Genomic DNA, 11,939 nt, shown 5'->3' with positions numbered 1-11,939 from the left:
AGCCTTTCTGTGGCTCCCACCCATCACCCCACCAGGTTTGTGTGAGTCCTCCTGCTCCAGCCCCTTCACTGTACCTCTTCCACTTCTCCACAGCTTTGAGACCATTAACTAGCTTCCCTCCTGCAGTGCCCTTGCTTTCACCCTCAAATCTTCAGCCTGTTGCCTCAAATCCTGCGTGAGGCTCCCACCCGTGCACCTCAGCCTGTAGCTTCCACGCCCTTGTGTGGCATCCCTCAAACCTGTACATTTTACAACTCATTCGCTGCTCTTCCATTCAGGTTCTTATACCATCCCTGTTATTGCAGTATCTGGGTGCCTTCCAGTGATGTACTGAGTAACGTGGCTAGCCTTCATGCAGTTCCTTTTCCAAGGATCCAGGAATGGGAAAGAGGCACAGAGCAATGGAGTAACTTGCCCCAGGTCACACAGCAGATCCATGGTAGAGGACAGAACAGAACCTGTGTCTTCTGACTATCAGGTCAGTGCCCCATTTATTGTACCACATTGTCCTCCTTTTAGTACTGATAACCTGGATATCTGATTTTGTTTGTTTGTTTTGTTTTTTGGGGGGAGATGTACTGATGTAAATTATGGAGAAAGCCTAAGGTACACAGGTAGAGAGAACCTATCATTACAAAAAATTGTGCTTATAGAATAATTTTACTCTGTTTTTGCTGATTTAAATCAGAAGTAACTCCACAGCAGTGAGTGGAGTTAAACATAAGATAAATGTACATGACAGCAGAATGAGGCTGGTTCTATTTTAATTTATATCTAGTGTTCCAATGTTTTACACTTCTTAAATTTATTTTGTTGTTTTAATTGTTTGCTTTTTTGTTGTTGCAACTGTAGTTAATTATTTTGTAGTTATTTATTTTGTGCTACACCCAGAGAACCTTGGTAGAAGGTGGAAGTAGGACACCCAAAATCATGAGATTATTTTACAAATCATGAGATTTATAATAAATAATTAATTTGGGGTTGTTTTTATATATGTTCTGTGTTTTAAGATTTCAGGATATTCCAGCATCACATTTCTAAGCTTTTCTCTGCAACCATTAAGGTTAGAAACTGGCATTTTTTAAAATAAAAGCTCAGATTTGAAACAGTCCCTTGTTTCTGGGAGCTGGGGCTTTAAGGAGTACACTAATTATAGTGAAACTCAAGATATCATGAAATTGCAATTGATAAATAAAACAATCATCATGTCCTATTACACATCATGTATTGAAAGAATTCTTGCAATAGTTGCTGGTTAGAGAAGCAAGGTGGGTGAGGTAATATCTTTTACTGGGCCGACTTCTGTTGGTGAGAGAGACAAACTTTCAAGCTTACACCGAGCTCTTCTTCAGCTCTGGGAAATGTACACAGAATGTCACAGCTAAATAAGAGGTGGAACAGATTGTCTAGCATAAGTAGTTTGAGGTTAATAGTCCCTAGAAATACATGTTAATTACTTATGCTAAACAATCTGTTCCACCCCATATTTAGCTGTGACGCTCTGTGTAATTTTCCCAGAGCTGAAGAAGAGCTCTGTGTAAGCTGGAAAGCTTGTCTCTCTCATCAACAGAAGTTGGTTCCAATAAAAATTATTACCTCACCCACCTTGTCTCTCTAGTATCCTGGGATCGACAGGGCGACACCATTGCATACAATTGTTGCTGATATTCATCAGACCTACAGCTGGGGACGCATTGGGACAGAATTCAGCTGACAGCAGCACGGTAGTTTGTTAATCCAACAGAGTGTTATGATCATTTAGAATAAGATTTAGATGTCAGTAATTACCTGGGTGAGCACAATAGGAATTCAATGTTCTCCATGATAGAGACACATGTTTTTAAGTGAATATTTCAGAAAGAATTAACATCTGTCAGAAATAAAATACTTGAGTTGCCAGGGAGTCTCATTATCTGTACTGATTCAGGTACCTGGAAGAACTTGCAGCCCTGTGGCTAGGTTTGGTATTTGCCACCTATCCACTTTTCCATCCTTCGCTCTTATGCCAGCTCTCCCTATCTACTAGCATATCCATTTCACTCCATTTGAAGGAAAAACACGTGGGTGGACAGACCATGACTGATCCTTTCAGGTCAGTGGGAGCTGCAACCACTTATGCCAGGGCTGAGTATGTCATCTAAGAATACCAAAGATGCTGTTCATGTAACAGCCAGTAAAAGAGACTCAAGGAGCATTGGTGTTTCCCCACCTCTCTATCCCACATTTCCTCTGCTCCTCCAACCTGAAGTAGGGCAAGTACAGATGTGTCAGTTCTCTGCCAGCTGTGGGGGTGGAGAGCTTGTTGCATGAAGTACCCAGTTCAAATATTGTGTGCTGGATCAGCAGTCTCATATGGGTGGCTTATTTTTTATTGTACACATATGGGTATGAGATACTTAGCTTCGCAATAGTCAGTTACACTAATGTTCAGCCCTGTTCTTATCTCATTAACCGTCACCCAGGCTATAGTGTTGAAGAATGAATACTTGCCACAATAATACATTTCCAAGCTCTAAGGCAATGTGTGACTTTAACAGGTTTCTAATATGCGCTGGTGTACAGGTGAGGTATGGAGTGGATAGGACTATGGCAAGTTAAGTCAGTTGTTCTGATCAGCAGTACCCCATCTCCAGTACACAGATCCTGGGTTCTCTCTTGCTTACACTGGTGTAAATAAGGAAGAGTTATGTTGGTGTGAAACTGGTGTGAGAGCAGAATCAACATTCACAGTTTTCATCCTCCAGTATACACAAACACACACTCACAACTTGATATCACAGATTCTTGAGCAACTTTTGTGAATCCTGCGTAAGGGTGGCTTTCTGGCTTTCCTTCTGTGTCTTCATTTTGTGTTTGTGTTTCCGTCTTGTGTACAGCTATGACATGGAGTGTGGCAGACCCCAGGGGGAACTGCCCATGCTTCAGAAAAGGAGGGACTTGTGAATACTAAATATGAACTGGGAAACCAGCACATCCCTCAGCCCATGCCGCTTCCCGCAGCCCCTATTGGCCTGGAACGGTGAACCACGGCCAGTGGGAGCTGTGATCGGCTGAACCTGTGGATGCTGCAGGTAAACAAACCATCCCTGCCCACCAGCGGATTTCCCTGACGGGCTGCATGCCAAAGGTTGCCAATCACTGTGCTAGATCATTAAATATGGGCAATATAGATCTCTTCCTATAAAAGGCACTATCCAACTGGGTCATTAAAGATTCCATGGGATTTTTTGTAAGAGTAGGGGATCAAATTCCAGTTTTGGAAGTTACATTTTTTCTATCTAAACTCCTATTGCAGTTTCTTTTTCATTTTCTCTTCTGTCGTGTAGTATTGCTTTGAACTGTTAAGCAGCTGCCACATTCTACTCCAGAGGTGGCTGCCTTTTAGTGGAGGGTGAAATGGTTCCTGACCAAGATTGTCTAAAGTAAGTAGTGATGCTCGGTGCCTAACTTGAGATATCTTAAAGATGCCTGATTTTCCAAGAACAGCTGCTCAGCGCTTTCTGAAAACCCAGCTCCTTTTTGGTGTCTCACCTTGGTCACTCAGACTTTTGAAAATCGTGGCCAGTATTTTTTTTATTAGTATTAACAACAGAAAGTAGTTTTGAAAATAGCTTGCATGATCGAATCGGTATCATATTATAATGTTAAACAAATTGGACTAAATTCTGCTCTCACTTACAGTCATGAAAATTGAGAGTAACCCCATTGACTGCCGCAGTTACACCAGCACAACTGAGAGCAGCATGTGTCCCATTTCCTCCCACACTTCTGCATTGTATTTTATTGCTAGCAAGCTCAGCATTTGAAGGTATTATCACTTCAAGTTCTTAGCTTGTTTTCATGTGGTTTTTTATTAGACAAAAAACAAAATAAAACAAAGAAAGTCTTCATAAGTCCTGCCAGTCGCGGGGTCACGTGACTCTGCTGCCCTTTATCTCCCTCTTTGTGCCACATTTTCCCCCGCTCATCTTTGTAATCTGACATTTTGATTTGTTCACTTATATGCTTGTTTTTCTCTTGTAAGAAGATTTGCTGAATCATCAGGGAGGAGACAGGAGTACAGGAGGCAGCTGGCGGGCAGTGATAAAACCGCGGCCACATCCAGCCTCTAGGTTTTGCCAGTGACAACCTGTCATCTTAAGGCCTGAGTCACATTCCTTTTCTGAGCTAAGATTGCTGGAGGATGCTGGGATTGAAGGAGTGGGGCAAAGGAAGAAATTCCCCAAAATTTAAATTATTAACTTTGACAGCTATTATTTATTATTGTTAATAATAATAATAATTTGTATTTTTATTACCATGGACCCGGGGCCCCAGAGGTATTGAGACACCTAGTTCTCATTGAAATCAATGGAACTTAAGCATCTAAATCAGTTTGAGTATCTGGGCCGAAGCGCCTAGGAGTCCCAGACACGACCAGGGCCTCATTGTGCTAGCACTGTGCAAGCACAAAACAACCAGGAGGCCTCATGTTACTCTCCTGTGAAGCTTATAATGATTCCTATGACAAGGTGAGGATGGATTGCTCAGTAAAGGCTAACTCTTGCTAACTAACATGTGTGGTCCCATCAGTTTCAGTGGGGTTGCTTGTGTAAGGCAGGCAGGATGTGGCTTTACATTTTTAAAGATGTCAAGTAGCTGTTTTTAGACATCACAGAGGCTAGTTTTATGTGCTGAGGCTTCCAGACATTCATGTTTCTGCTTATTTTGATCTTGTATTTTGAGAGAATGCACCAAATTCAGGTGGTGCAGCTCCACTGATGTGAAGAGCGTTGCACATGCTCACATTACAACAAGCCTGAATGTGTCCTAGAATGTTTAATGGTGATTACCAGGGTCTGGGAGGTCGGATGCCTGGGTTCAGTGTTCAGCTGTGTTACTTAGATTGGACAAGTCACATAATTTATCTGTGCCTCACTTTCCTTGTCTGTAAAATGGGTCTAATAAAATGCATCTATCTTTGTAAAGTACTTTGAGATCTTCAGTTAGAAGGTGCTATGTAAATACAAAGTATTATTATCCCTGATTCTCTCCAGAGTCATTTACTCACCACTTTTATGATGTTACTATCTATCCATTTATCTATCTATCTATCTTTATGTAGAGTCAGCCTCAACTTTCCTATACATAACCTCTGTGAAACCAAAGGCTGAAATCTCATTAGTCCGCTCTGCTTTCCATCTGTTTATTTAATGTGCTGTAAACTGAGATCCATGTAGATTTATCTTTCAGATAAGACCTTAAAAATAAAGGTCCCCTAAAGATTGAAAGGCAGTTTTCCTAAGGCAAGGGTTGAAGGTTTTACGTTGGGGTTCTTAGCCAAAAACTCCTCTGAGAGGAAAGATGATCATCTGATCAGTATGCAAGACTAGAAGTCACTAGATCTGAGGTCTAGTCTTAACTCTGCAGCAAAGTTCCTATATGGCCTTGGGTGAGTAACTTAGGGCAAAAAATTCAAACTTCGGTGGCTAAAGCTCAGCACCGAAATAAGTGGCCTGAATTCTAGAGGTACTGAGCACGTGACACACCGACTGTGGCTGCATTTCAGTGGTGCTGCCTGCAATTTCAAAAGCAAGAAATAATTTGGGACGCTCTTCGGGATCCTTTATGATGCCAGGTGCTATCTCAACATCAGACTATTGTGTAGCGGAAATAATAGTATCTAGTCTTATATAGCGTTTTTCACTCAGAGATCTCTGTAACAGGGCAGCCTGCCCCTGTAAAGGCCAGCAGGTCTTGGGTCTGCCAGCCCTGTCCCATTCACCCTGCCCTGCTACACCTGCATTGGGTGTGAGACTTAAAAGGAGTTCATGTAAGTGCTACCGAGACTCCAGCTAGAGAGTGATAGGAAGGACAGAAGCTTGGAGTTGTAGATGAGTATTGAGGGAACAAGACTGCTTTCTGCAGTGAGTAAAGGAACAGAATTCTGTTCTGGGAAGGAGGGTTGGGACGCCTGATTCAAGGGGAGAAAAAGCAGCAAACTGGTGTTGGGTCCTGGAGAGTTAGTGTGTTAAGGGCTAAATAAACTGGACCTTAGAAGGGGAGAGTTTTAATTGCCATTGGACTGTGAGGTGGAGTTCTTGTGGAACTTTATTGGGAGGGAAGCTGAGGCAGGGCACTGCAGAACTACCCCAGGCCACTGGGGATGCTTGGGAGGCAGTTGCCAAGTTACAATCTCAGAGCACTCTACAAAGGAGTATCATTGTTCTGATTTTACAGATGGGGAAACTGAGGCACAGTGGGGAAGTGATTTGCCCAAAGTCACTCAGGAGGCCAGTGGTAGAGCCAGGAATAGAACCTACATTTCTTGAGTCCCACTGTCTCTGAATGCAGCTGAAGTTCTTGTAACTCCCTCTTTCAAGGATTATTGAATGGCAGTTCTTGAACCTGACGGACATGCAGTCAGGCTGGTGCAGGCTGGATCAAAATAAATGGCCGGCTGCAGTAGTGGATGATTGACGTGCTGACTCACCAGGCCCCCCTGCCTTTCAGGATGTGGCCCCTTCAGGAACAGTAATGCTCCAGTCTCTTAACTTCCTAGTCCCCACGTGAGGCAAAAGATAGCTTCTATTTTATAAAGGGAAGAAACCAGCAGACTTGGCCACTGCCAAAAATCCCGTTAAAGTTCCTAATATAGAAGGGCCTGGGAAGCGAGATAAGTCCTGTTTTAAAATGATCCAGTAGGGAGCCAAAATCAAGGGGCTGGTGGGTTGTTTGTTTGTTTGTTTTTTGTCATTTTCTTTGATGAAGCGTTTGAAACTCAGAAGGGCATTGACAGAAGTTGGGAATGGATTTGAGGCACTTTAGAGCCAGCCCCAGCCTTCTAGAGGCATGAAAGGATTGGACAGTGCAGGGGGCTGGTAATGGGCTGGAGAGCAGTAGATTATGGGATGGAACAAAGGGGGCTGTGGGAATTTAATCCCAAAGTCTCTTAGTTCCCCGAGAGGAGTGAAGGTATCCTTCCCCCAAAGTGGCATGGCAGATGGTGGCACATAGGATACTGGGATGCCTACCCACTGTTTCATCAGCAAAGAGTGAAGCTGAATGCAGGTTAAGTTGAACAAATGGAACTTTATTAAACCCTGTGCACTGCTCTGTCCATGTGACTGAGGTGCTTCCATTGCCTCCAGTCGGTCCCTCCAGGAAACATAGGCCCTCAGGCTCCAGTTTCACTGATCATGATACATTCATGGTGCAACGCTTCTTTTGCTGATACAGTCTCATGCTGCGTGGACACGGCGCATGGGCAGAAGCAACCAAGTGTGACTGCACTTTGCCAAAAAAGTTTTATAAGTAGCATTATGCTGGCAGCACTACGCCTGCAGAAATATTGCCAGTAAAACTTTCTAGTGGAGTCTGGACAAGCCCTAGGTCATCAGTCTGAATGCAGCTTAAGAGCCAAAGCATGGCTGGTTCTGATGCAGGTGAGGGCCTGTAGGTACGCAAGGTTCTGTCACAATCACAATCCTTGCAGAAATGTATAAGAATGTAAGAATGAACATAGTGGGTCAGACCAATGGTCAATGCAGTCCAATATCCTCTCTTCCAACAGTAGATGCATCAGAGGGAGTGAACAGAACAAAACAGAGTGATCCATCCCCTGTAATCCAGTCCCCAAAAATGGGAGTGCTTCTTTTAGGTGCCTGCCCCAGTGATGTACAGCACCCCGAAGGGGATAAGTTATACTGGTTATAGGTTATACTGCTTCTTTCAGTCCATGGCTTCTCTGCTGAGGCTGCCATCAAAGGGGCTATGATGGTGCTTATCTGTGCGTGGCACATATTATTACTTCTGTTCAACACAAAACCCACAATGGGCCAGATTTTGCATTCACTCAGCCCTCTTTATACTGTGCTGGGGGTGTAAAATGAGTGGAAATGTAATTGCTTATTGGGCCTTTGGCTTTGCTGGCTCTAAATGCCACCTACTCCTAAACTCAGGCTCCTTTATACTGCTAGAGTGGCGTGAAGGGGTGTAAATAGGTGTCTGGCCCAATTGCTCAGCTGGGAGCTTGTTGTTTCTCTCTGATTCCCCTCCCTTATTTTCTTCTTTTATAAGTCCCCCCTACCTCCCACAGAAATTATACCCAAAACCCCACATTAATGCTGCATTGAAATCCCAGATTTGACCCACAAAATGGCAGGAAAGCTAATATCCCAAAACAAATGTTTTCTCAGCCACAGTGCATAGTTAGTCTGCTCAATAACTGGCTGAGCTATTTGCTGGAAATCTGAATGTGCACTGCTGGCAAGGCTCCTGTTAGAACCGTAACCTTTGCATTTCCTGGAGATTTTATGGTCACATTTGCAACTTTCCTGTTGCATTTAACATAGTTATTTGCATGGAATAGGTCTGTCTGTTGAGGCCTGTTTGGACTTGACAGTCTTTTCCTGCCAATCTGTCTGTTGTTCAGATGAAGTGGTTGGAAAGCACGCTCTTTCTCCAGCTCTCTCTTTCGTTCAGACGCTTTGATAAGGTATGGGCTGTCCTATCTCACACCAGGAGCTGTTCCTCCTCCCTAACAGGCCCGCTTTGCTGGCTGACAGTTAGCAGCCGGCAGTGCTTGATAAACTTATCAGACAAAAGCTGAGTTCGATGCATGCTCAGCTCCTCCCCAGCCTCAGATTTCCCCACTCCTGCTCTCTTTATGTTTGCTTCTCTTGCTCTCTTGCCCTTCCTGATTGGCAAGATGAATGCTTCTAGGTCACCAGTTCAAAACCAGCCTCAGGGCCAGAATAGCAGATATTTGCCTTTAAACTGCTCCTTGAAAATGAAATCATCAGTGAAACCAGACTGTGGCAGGATGATTCTTAGGCTTAATGTCCAGCTTGGTATCTGTCCTTGGGATGTTATTCACAGTTGCACATACCGTTGGTGGTCTGGTTTGTCCTTTCTCTTTATTCTTCCTGTCTCTTGGGTGTGTTGGGGGGTTATTATACTGCTGTGGTTTGTGTGTCTGTTTAGGATGATATTCTCTTTCATCCTCTGATTGTCCTGGAGTTAGATTGCTTTGCAGAGCGATTTTTCTAATTAACTATTTGTATTCTAATTATGCCTAGAGGGCCCAACTGAGATCAGAGCCTCATCGTGTTGGGCGCTGTTTATATAAATAATGAGAGTCAGTGTCTGCCCTGAAGATCTTACAATCTAAGTAGATAGGGCAGACAAAAGGTAGGAGAAAGGAGGTATTCTCTCCATTTTACAGATGGAGAACTGAGGCTCAAGGACTAAGGGACAGGTTTTAAAACGTGGGTGCTGAGCAATTATGAAAATGTGAACAAAGTGATTTGCCCAAGGACACATAGGAAATCAGTGCCAGAGCTCTTGAGCCCCAGCCTGGGCACAGGACCAATCTTTCTGAATACATTGACTCATGATATGTTAGAGTGCCCTTGTTCAGTAACTCTGCTGCGTAGATCTGTGTTGTCTCAGGCCTGGTCTACACAGTAAATTGACCATCATAGCTATTCTGGTATAATTTAACTATTCCACAATAATTCTCCATTGTGGACTCTATTCCAGAATAAAAGTAATTCCTCTGTGAGCGGAATAATTATTTCTGAATGAAAGACACTCTTATTTTGGAACAGAGTGTCCATACGTGGCGCTATTGTGAAATAGCTGAATTATACCTGAATAGCTTTTCTGGAATAGTTTATTCACAGATATGCTGGTCAACTTCCCCTCTGTAGACAAGGCCTTAATAACAGGAAGGAATCTTTATTAAACTAACGGAGAACATGTTTCTGCAGCTGTAGTGTGAGACTGACTAATGTCCTGAGGCTTCCATTTGTGTCCTCTGCTTAGAGTGTAGAGCAGTGACATGCTGATCCCCTTGAGCTGAAAGAAGCTCCTAAGGGTTGCAGCACTTGCAGAGAGGTGGGGATACGGGCTGGGAAATGGGCTTATTTGTTTTCCCTTTCAATGAAAACACTTTCTCATAACCACCGCTCAAAAGGGAGATGACAGGACTTGGCAAACAAACTCCTCTGAAAGCTGCACTTGCTGGACATGCTTAGGGTGTTTCTGAAGAGTATGTGGCTTGCTTCTGCCTTGCCCTGTCCCAGAAGCAGCCATTTTGCTTAGTGAGTGTCTGTCTGCTACTTAACAGCCCTCACCTGCACAAGGAGAACAGATGGGTTCTTCCGTGGTGCTAGCTAACATGTGATAACCAATATGAGGTAAAATCCTAGTAGAGATAAGGCATCCTGTAGATTTCACCTGAGTTAGCATAAATCAGGTTAAAGATATGGGGCAGCTTTTTTACGTGTAAAAGCTGCATCGGCACAGCTGCATGAGTGCAGCTGCGCTGCTGTAGCACTTAAGTGAAGATGCTCCTACGCTGACAGGAAAGCTTCTCTCATCAGCGTAGTTAATCCACCTCTGCGAAAGGCGGTAGCTATGTCGACAGGAGAAGCTCTCCCCTCAACTTAGCAATATCTACATGGGGTTGGGGGTTAGGTCAGTATAACTACCTTGCTCAGGGTATGTGGATTTTTACACCCCTGAGGGACGTAGTTACACCGATATAGGTCTGTAATGTAGACCTGGCCAAGGCCTCCCCATAGTCTTTCAAGAGGCTCTGATTCAGCAGAGGACTTAAGCAAGTCTGTTTCTATTCATAGCAGCACTAATCTGCTGTCCTGAACAGAGCTGCTTTCCTGAAACTGGCACAAATTTTGGTTCCCATCAACACCCTCCAACCCCGCTTACTAAAGCTTTTTTTTTTTTTTGCTGGCACTCCCCTGGGAGAGCATTCCTCTCCCCTTTCCCTCCCCCCAGCTCTTTCCCGTTTTGATCATTCCGGATCCAGGCTATGTCCAGACAGATCCACAATCAATGGCATGTTGCTGGGCTGGAGCCCTCTGTGTCTGAAGGCTGCTGGGAGCATACACACACCCCTCTCTCCTTCTGGCAGGTGCCTGGAGGGATCGCTTTGCATGGCCCTCATTTGCTAAACAAAACAGTCCAAATATCAGGATTTTTTCCTCCAATAAAGGAATGAAGGTGTTGGAGGAGAGATGTGGGAGGGGGAAAGGGAGGGCTCAGCGAGGAGCAAAAACAATCGGCTCTTTCTTCTGCCACAAAGATTAGTTGAGATTTTTTGTTTTGTTATCTGGTTTCTTGATTGACTGGCCAGAATGTTCTGATGCTGGGATAGATGGTGGGAAGGGGGCTATGTTCAGAGCGGTCAAAATTGGGAAGGATTTGCATGTTTGGGGAACAGGGGAGCAGGTGTGTCCGAATCTGATGACACCAGTGACCTGATCCTGTAGGGTACTGGGCACCACCAACTACCAGCTAAGTCAGCTCATCACTCCCAGGTTTGGATTACGCATGAGCCAAAGGGAAGCCCTTTACATCAAAGCCTAGCCAATAGCTAACTGACTTCTCGAAAGAGGCTGTATTCTGCCTACAGGCCTCCTCCCTATCTTGTGCCCATGATCTGTTCTCTGCTGACAGGTCTTCTTCCAGAATTCTGACCTGAAGGCTCTTCCACCAGCCCTGTGCAGTGTGGTGTGTGTGTAGGCACAACTGCTTTCTTCCTCCCTCCCTCCCTCAGGTGAATTTCAAAAGTTTCAGGCATGCAGATTAAAGTGTGGAATTGTGCAAAGGAGAATCACTTAGCTCCAGAGTGCTGCAGCTATGGGGCTTTTGCTTTTCTTCCTCCTTTCCCTTTAAAAAAAACCCAGGGAAATTAAATGCAAAAAGCTCTGTTGGGGCAATGTTAGAGTGCACTGACATAGTCAGCTCAGGTATATGTGGGAAGTGTGCCAGTGCAGAGTGCTGTAACAGGGCTCCCACTGGACAGAGGAGCCTTTTCTGATGGGAAAGACAAGGACAACAGAACTGTGACTTCTGAACAAGCAGTGTAACATGACAGGGTGCCCAGGGCTATGCCCCACGCTCAGGTCTTGGGTGTTGTGCTGTGAAGCCTG

This window comes from Gopherus evgoodei, chromosome 16 (assembly GCF_007399415.2).
Source record: "Gopherus evgoodei ecotype Sinaloan lineage chromosome 16, rGopEvg1_v1.p, whole genome shotgun sequence".
Lineage (NCBI taxonomy): Eukaryota > Metazoa > Chordata > Testudines > Testudinidae > Gopherus > Gopherus evgoodei.
This window is presented reverse-complemented; position numbering follows the sequence as displayed.